Below are 7,575 nucleotides of genomic sequence, written 5' to 3'. Positions count from 1 at the left end.
GGGGGGGGGGGGGATTGGCAATCTCACGCATGTGCAGTAGGATCGGCGCCCCTGTCCCCCAATCTCGTTCCTGCGCAATGCGAGATCAAGTGACGTAGGCAGAAAAAGAGGAAAGAGAAGGCGACACTTTAGGACATTGTGCTGCCAAAAAAGGCAATGCAGAAAATCACTGGATGAAGTACAAAGATGAGTACAAGACCAACTCGGATAAACTCATCAAGACAACTTATACCAAAGGTACAATTTTGTAAACTGTTTAAATATGACTAAAAATGTAAAAACATTTAGGAATTAGCAGCAATGAATATATTCTACTAAATCCAAATCTGGCTTTTTATAGCCACTCTATGCTCAAATTTGCCAATTCCACTTCACTATAGGATTACTTTTTCTGCAACATGAACTGCAAGCAGTTTTCCTTTTTTTAGGTATTCTTATGCACAACTAAGGTATATTCATATCACCTTTTGTGTGACATTTTCATTCTATTTTCTGTATATGTCAATCAGAAATCAAACACATAAAAGTAAACTGACCAAAAACTGCAATGATTTTAAATGCTACACGCTATGTATGTTTTAAGGTGACTTGATATGCCAGATGTCATGTAAATACAAAGACTGCGAGCAATATATGACATCCATACCTTCCTATCAGCAGTCTCCAGGCTTCGTGTGCAGTGGCTGTCTGATCTCCAAATGTTCACAGGAGCTGCTGGCATCTTAGGAGCAGAGGAAGTGCACAATGAGCTTGGAGTAGGAGGGGATAAAAAGGAAGGGCACATCACATAAGCACTGTTATGCAAGCGGTCTATTTACCCAGAATCGCTCACTGAACTAACCTACATTCTTAACCAGAATATGACAGCAAGGCCAAGCTGACAAAAATCAGGTCAGGAATATTCAACACAGCATAACCTGTATGAGTTTATTTTTTTTCCCACAGGGACACAAAAGAAAGTTAGGAGCCAATAAAGGCGTTTGGAAACATGTCAAATCCGCTACAATTAATTTCAACAACATAGTAAAGGTTTTACTTTAATATTTTTGAGAAAAAGAGCAGCCGAATATATTGAAAAATAGTAATGAAAAAAAAAAAAAAATGTGACACTAGTATTAGGAGAGCACACATTATTGGAATAACAAGACTTCAAATTAATTCATGCACTTCCTAAAACCAAAAGCTTCTCATTTAAAGGTAATAAAAAAAATAAGATGATAATGTAATTAATACCTTTAAAGAACTTTTTGGTTTTAGGAAGTGCATGAAATCATTGTATTGGTACAAAAAAGTAATGTTCAGTGCACGTCAAAACCCAGAATCCCCATTCATACACCCAAAATGATCACTGGGGTCACTCAAATGGACCCAAGAGGAACAAATTGCTCAAGGAACCCCAAGCAATATCTGGAGGAACCTTGGGATTCCACCAAACCCTGGTCTAGTCTAATAAACTGAGGGGAGTATATCTCAAATATTTTGCCCTGATAATGCGCTTGTTGGCCTGAACAGTGAATATAGATGGAATGTAGAAGTAGTATTTAACATGGGAAGCTGCACCCAGGAGTTTGTACAAGTTAGGTAATGAACACTATACTACAGTTAGGCCAAGTACACGTCAGATGATTATCTCCCAATAAGTATGGCTGGGTATAGTCTCGGGAAAGAATCTGAGGCGTATCTGTCCTGGCGGATCCATGAAAGACAGACGATGAACAACTGCAATGGGTGTGAAGGGAAAAGAGCACAGTGGGGTGCCACGCACTTGTTCCACTCTCTCTCTATAGAACAAAATGGCACTTTGTCAAGGATTGTCTAAAATTTGACATGCATCCTAGTGCAGACTTCTTAAAAATTATGTGAGCTAGTTGAACAAGCAGGAGCTGAAAAATGTGAAGGGGGCTTTCCATACATCAACAGAGGACAGAATGCTTCTAGTTTTCCCCACTGAATTAAATGTTGTTAGAGGTCTTAGAAAATTACAGTGGCTTCAGACTGAAATGGAAAGGTAATTTAGATAACATTCTACAAAAATTACTTTTGTAACATTATTTTTGTTGAATTCCAGAAAAAGGGTCTATTTTCAGGACTATTTAGATACAAATACTTTTAGCAAATCTCCACTTCAGTGTTCTCCCCAGACACTTTCAGCTGGGCGCACCACCGGGCAATTTCCGGCATCCAGCTGGCTGTATTTGGGTGGTTACTGAAAGGCTACCTACCTAAAGGGAATGCCATCCACCTATAGCCTCTTTTCACTCCGCTTAGTTTCCTAATTTCTGCAGAAAAAAGTGCACTTTGTGTGTTCAGTTATGTTTTTGGGGTATGAAGAGAATTATACTCATCACCCTGCATTATATATATATATATATATATATATTTATTTTTATTTATTTTATTTTTTTTGTAGCTGCAAGAAAAAAATTCTCAAACCAAATAAGTGTTTGCTATGACAAAGCCTGCCTAATTGCAGCAAAAGAAAAATGTTTTGGGTACGAAAACAAATATTTTTGGAATAGTTCTTAGAATTTTTCCATCCGTGTTCAGCTGTATAAGTTTTCCCAAAACATTTAGGGACCAGTAACACGCTGACCATTGTGTCTAACCCGGTACATCAGACGGATACATCTTATTTCCCTCCTGGACAGACTGGTACACTGGTGACCGACTTTCTGAAACGTGACCTTACACAACAAATCTTATTTTTCCTCACATACAGATCGGCAATAAAACACAAACCAAGGCGCTATTGCCTGCATGTATGATTAAAAAAAAAAAAGGAAAATAGGTCAGCAACTTGCGTCACTTTGAAATCAGTGAATGTTTCTTTGTAAGTAGATGAAATACATTTCCACCTTGATGTGACAAAAGCAATCAAGGCTTTAAACATACTGAAATACAACACATCCACCTAATCCACCTATGCTTAGTTTCAAAATCACATGGTTTGATGACAGCAAGTGGATTAGTAAGAAAAGATACATTTAACAAAAACACACAATGACGCAGACTTGCATCCTGACATGTTATTATTTTGATGGACTAAAGGCAAGAGGAGAACCAGTTACTATAAACTCTAATACATGCAGATATGGCCATACCATATTTGCTGTCACAAGATGAAAAAAAAAAAAAAACAGCACCCATTAAAGCAACATTGTCAAAGAAGATAAGAAAAAAAGTTTACAGACGTATACATATCCCTCCTCAAGGCAGCACAAACATAAAAGAGGTACCTGTAGGAACTTTACTTTGACAGCTAAATACTTCTGGTTCCTTGGGAATGTGGAAGCATGAAACCCTCTCCCGTTACTTAAACAATGAAGAGCTGGGTGCATGGAATACCAATCCTCAAGCTGAATCATATTTTATCATAATTTGTGCAACCCCTATTTGTTACATGGCTGCACAAAATGGTAATGCATTTTTTAAAAAAAGAACCAAAATAATAATTTTATATAAAAAAAAAAAAGACGACTAAGGGGGAGGAAGGGCACAAACTGGTACTACAGGTTGCCTCAGAAAAATGTTGGAAACGGAGCTAGAAAGATCTCTGATGTAAGTAAGTGGATTTGGTGGATTGCATCTGAAATTTCTGAACTTAAATGAAAATGTTTAATGCCTTGAGATAGATGTGATAGATACCACCTTTGGGTTTGGCAACAGTGATGTAGGAGAGAATAAAAAAATCTCTGAAACTATTCTGCCACACAAACTGGTACCAAATGCTAGGATATTTGCAAGGCAGCAAGGGAAGGTTGGAGGTGAGAGACCTACAGACGGTAAGAAGTTAAACCCCAGTTTGTAGCACAGGGAAACAACCGCCTATACCAAGTGTCTTTAAAGATTAAATGCCCACACTCTCAAAAGTGGGGGGTGTAGATTCATACCGAGAAAGTCTTGTCTAAGGTTTTTGATAACTCTAAGCCATAGACCCTAGGTGGACTGCTTGGGGGAAGGGGGTCTGGAGGTAAAAGTGCAGGGGTGGCGAAAGAAAGCTCTGAACACACACTAGATTACTGTTGCCCGAGACCAATGGTCATGATCATCACCAGCAAAAATCTAGCACATGTAGAGCTGTCCCTCAGCAGTTAGCAGACTGACAGAGTTGCTAAGGTTTGGGGGTAACAAATAGGATGGGTGGAGAAAAGAGTCTGCTAGCAAAAACAGAGCTCCAAAGGTTGGGTCCCTAAAGTCCCTAGGTGCAACCTCCAGTACCAGTATGCCCCTTAAGGTATGACATTGTCTGTCCCACAGTATGGATAGACCACTACTGAATTATCCTGGCTATTTTTGATTTTGCTGGCGTCCAATCCTCCTGTACGGGTCATTATACCCTAAAGGTGAATGACTTTTCTACTAGCAGTATCTTTAAGCCCTTTTTTTGGTGATAACACTGCTTTTATAATGACTTGTTACATGTATAGACTGTCATACCTGGAGCATTAGTTATACTTAGAATTACCCCTAAATAAAATGATCCTTGCCCGGGCCTAGAATTGGCAATTCATTGAATGAATTAAATTACAGAATAGCTGATTTTCAGGACATATTAGAAGCCTTTTATATTATACTGTTGTATAAAGAACCAACAGGGTGGTAAATAAGAATAGAATTATATAGGAGGGGTTGTGTATTGTGCGGATTGATCTTAATTAGAGAGACTCAACTCAGCTGTCAAGTCCACGTGAGCGTTTCTGAAAGGACACTAAACCATGGATACTATGAATAGGCAACCAGAAATAGAGAAAACAGAGAACACAAAGCTAAGGTTTCTTTCACATGGCTGTTTGTTCCCTTACTGCTTTACTGGCTTATAGTCAGGTTATCTGCACAAATCCTTACCATGTGTAATGGAGGTCTGCACAATCTGCTTCCCAACAGCAGCATTGTAATTTCCCTGCTATAGTAGTATTTTGTTTTAATGTTTCAGGTGATTCATATTGTCCCATGTGTATGACATGAAGTATGTTTATTTAGCAAACATTAAAATTGTTATACAGCTAAAAATGAAAGACACAATCAAGACATAATAAAATATCTTGAATCAGGTCTTGTACCAAAATCTGCTTACTAGCCTACTCCAAGTCATAACACAATAAAGTACACAATAAGGCTGAAATTCAGGCACGCAGAAAAAAAATATTATGTTTACTGCTCCCAGGAAACTACTGGCAACCACTGGATGCCCAGGAGTAGTAACAGGCAGCAATCACTTGGTTTTTTCAGGAGTTTGCATGCAGTAGCGAAGCGTCCACAAGCAAGCTGCAGGGCTTGCCATGTCTCTTCTGCAATAGAACAAACTTACTTGCCTGTTTGCAATATTCTACTGATGGAATGTGTAGCTCAGTGGACGATCCTGGCATACCAGGGTGCTGGGAATGAACTCTCGTGAAAATGCCTGGTCTAACCTGGCCAATCATGATGGCTAAAGACCTAAACCCCGCCAAACACTGGATGAGGTTGTTGGCGGAATTGAAAATTGAAGAATTTAGTTTCTTCTCAAACACATTCAGTCTCTGCCACCCTTTGTACCCATACACCACTCTCTCTACTGACCAACAACACCTTCGCCAGCTGCCAGAGCATAGATTTTAGCAGAAAGTCTTTTCCTCCAGTGTCTTTAGAAGCATGCTCAGTTCCTCAAAAGATCAAGCAGAATCAAAGGAGCCAGCATCTGTCTCCAATGCAGCTGAAGGCTACACAATGCAAACCTTGGGGCCACAGCTTGAGAACCAATGATCTGCAGAAGTGGTGGACAACTTTATCAATACAAGGGCCCTCAATGGCTGTCCCTGATAGCACTAAAGAAGTACACATAAAATCTTATGATAATGCTACAAAAATTTCAAAGATCTTGGGAACGTTACCAGAGTTGGTTAGAGATTGCAGACAAGCAGCAGGAGATGATCAGAAAGTGAACATGCTACAAGTGTTGTTATAGACTAGGAGCAAGCTTTAGTTCTTTAGATGTCATTCTCCCCAAGCGCCTGATTGGTATATAAATATTTTCATTTGCAGCTCTTTATTGCAAAGGGACGTGCAATGTTTCTTCTGCAATCATTCTCAGCTTTCCTTCCATGTCAGTGTAAAACCCAGAAGTTTGTTTTAAACTGAGTGGGAAAAAGCTGTTGGTGGTGGCAGCTCCTGTAGTGTGACCCAACTCATCAGTAACCATCTAAAAACAGCCGGGGTGATTACTGAAAAGTCCTGGGTGGTGCACTGGGGAGAACACCCATTATCCTGGTTTGGCCAATCTAGATCAGGAGTTGCCAACCAGTGGTCTGCGGCTCTGGCTGGTGCACCCCTGAGCGGGGTCAGGAAAACAACCCAGAGCCACGGACCACGTCCCCGGAACAGACCTGCGATGAGAGTGGCGGGTTCTGGCATCATGACATCACTATATGGGGAGGTGTCTTCCCTTCTGAGCGACACCCAGCTCCCCACGCATGAGCAGTAAATCTAGTAGTCGGTGGGTCCTAAAAGGTTGGCGACCACTGATCTAGATGGTTGCAGATCCCAAACTTAGAAAAGTACTGAAGTGTTGGCACTGACATTTGGATGAGGGTGTCTGCTTTAAAATTAACAACCTCAAAAGTAAAAAATGTCAAGCAGACAAGCGATGTCCCTCCTGCAATAAAATAATCTGAAATTCCCACTTGTAATTTTGTTAGCAGGCTCGCCTCTCTGCACTCTGTCACAGGTAGCGCCATCTTTGCCAGGTCCTCTTCCAGGTCCAGGTCTTCCTCCCCCACCCGGCCGGCCGCAGTGATGTAACTCTCCACATTCCGGGGCTGCGCAGCTCTGCATACATCACAAAATATACATTGCATTGCAGGTACATTTGTTTTATTGCAGAAGAGACCTCACCTGTACCAACTATAATAAACAACCAATTTTAAAATACAATTTTTTTTGTTTACATTATAATAATTTTTTTCCTCATTAAATTTCTGTTTAGGGTGAGGGCTGCAAACTTAAGGAATACAATTACAGGGGAAGAGGTAAAGTAATAATAAAATCATTACATTGGTCTTCAGAAGTTCTACAGTGAACTCCACGTCTCACGAATGATGGGACATGTAGTTCCCCAGTAACGAGAGACATAGTACCGGTGCACAGAGCCACTCACCTGCCTCACATGAGGGGGACCAGCGCCTCACTTAGCGATCTCCATGTTACAGCGGTCCCGCTACTTCCTCAGAGCTCCGGCCTGACCCGTGCTGGCGCGGGAACCTCCAGCCAGTCTTCCCCGTGTCAGCCCAGCCTCGGCACATACCAACTCTTACAAAGGACAGGGGTGCGTAAACACCATTACGTGGTCTTTTTTTCTAAGTTTTAAGTCAGCTTCGTTACATATTCATTCAGATCTATATTAAAAATCGTAAAAGAACTACTGGCTTCTATAAATTGTGTCACAATTGTGTATCAACTGAGGTTGTTACGTTGTCTCCCCCCTCGAACTGAAGCTATGAAGCAGTCTGCTCTGGGACGTCCTTGCGCTGTTGGCGGGTAATTTGTGATGAAGGGAGGACAGGGGACCTCATGTCACATTGGGGACATAATAACCCTGAA

At 40.8% G+C, this 7,575-nt stretch overlaps 1 protein-coding gene across 3 annotated transcripts in view; it reads right to left on the bottom strand.

Annotated features, from left to right (window-relative positions):
- Positions 1 to 7,261, bottom strand: part of TIMELESS (timeless circadian regulator) — a 35,251-nt gene extending 27,990 nt beyond the window's left edge. The window contains exons 1-2 of one of the 3 annotated variants that reach the window (XM_072408389.1): positions 7,133 to 7,246; positions 6,660 to 6,804 (exon numbers count right to left, since the gene is read on the bottom strand). The gene's annotated coding sequence lies outside the window, so the exon portion shown is untranslated. Of the gene's footprint in view, positions 1 to 646; positions 738 to 6,659; positions 6,805 to 7,132 lie in introns of those variants that run through there. The other 2 variants (XM_072408372.1, XM_072408381.1) reach the window with 2 other exon arrangements.
- Between the last annotated feature and the right edge of the window lie 314 nt (positions 7,262 to 7,575).

The sequence above is a fragment of the Pyxicephalus adspersus genome, chromosome 1, assembly GCF_032062135.1.
Source record: "Pyxicephalus adspersus chromosome 1, UCB_Pads_2.0, whole genome shotgun sequence".
NCBI classification, from domain to species: domain Eukaryota; kingdom Metazoa; phylum Chordata; class Amphibia; order Anura; family Pyxicephalidae; genus Pyxicephalus; species Pyxicephalus adspersus.
The sequence above is the reverse complement of the archived record's forward strand: the minus strand, read 5'-3'. Positions and strand labels throughout refer to the sequence as shown.